The sequence below is a fragment of the Penaeus monodon genome, chromosome 30 (assembly GCF_015228065.2).
Source record: "Penaeus monodon isolate SGIC_2016 chromosome 30, NSTDA_Pmon_1, whole genome shotgun sequence".
NCBI lineage: Eukaryota > Metazoa > Arthropoda > Malacostraca > Decapoda > Penaeidae > Penaeus > Penaeus monodon.
This window is the reverse complement of record NC_051415.1, coordinates 12,390,964-12,391,178: the sequence shown is the minus strand read 5'-3', so window position 1 is coordinate 12,391,178 and position 215 is coordinate 12,390,964.

The following is a 215-nucleotide window of genomic DNA, read 5'->3' as shown; positions in this document are numbered from 1 at the left end:
ACCCAAGATTTATCTAAGAATCGAATCATAAAGCATAACACTTGTGCCTAGCTGTAGTTCAAGAATGTACGCATCAGTCAACCCAATCTGCAACCGGTTATGCCGCCAGCAATCAGAACGAGCATCAGTCAAAGTCGGTCACATATGCAAGGGGAGGACGGGGCATGTTCGTAGAGCATCACGCTTCCTAGGCCGAGGGTGATGCGGTAGGGTGG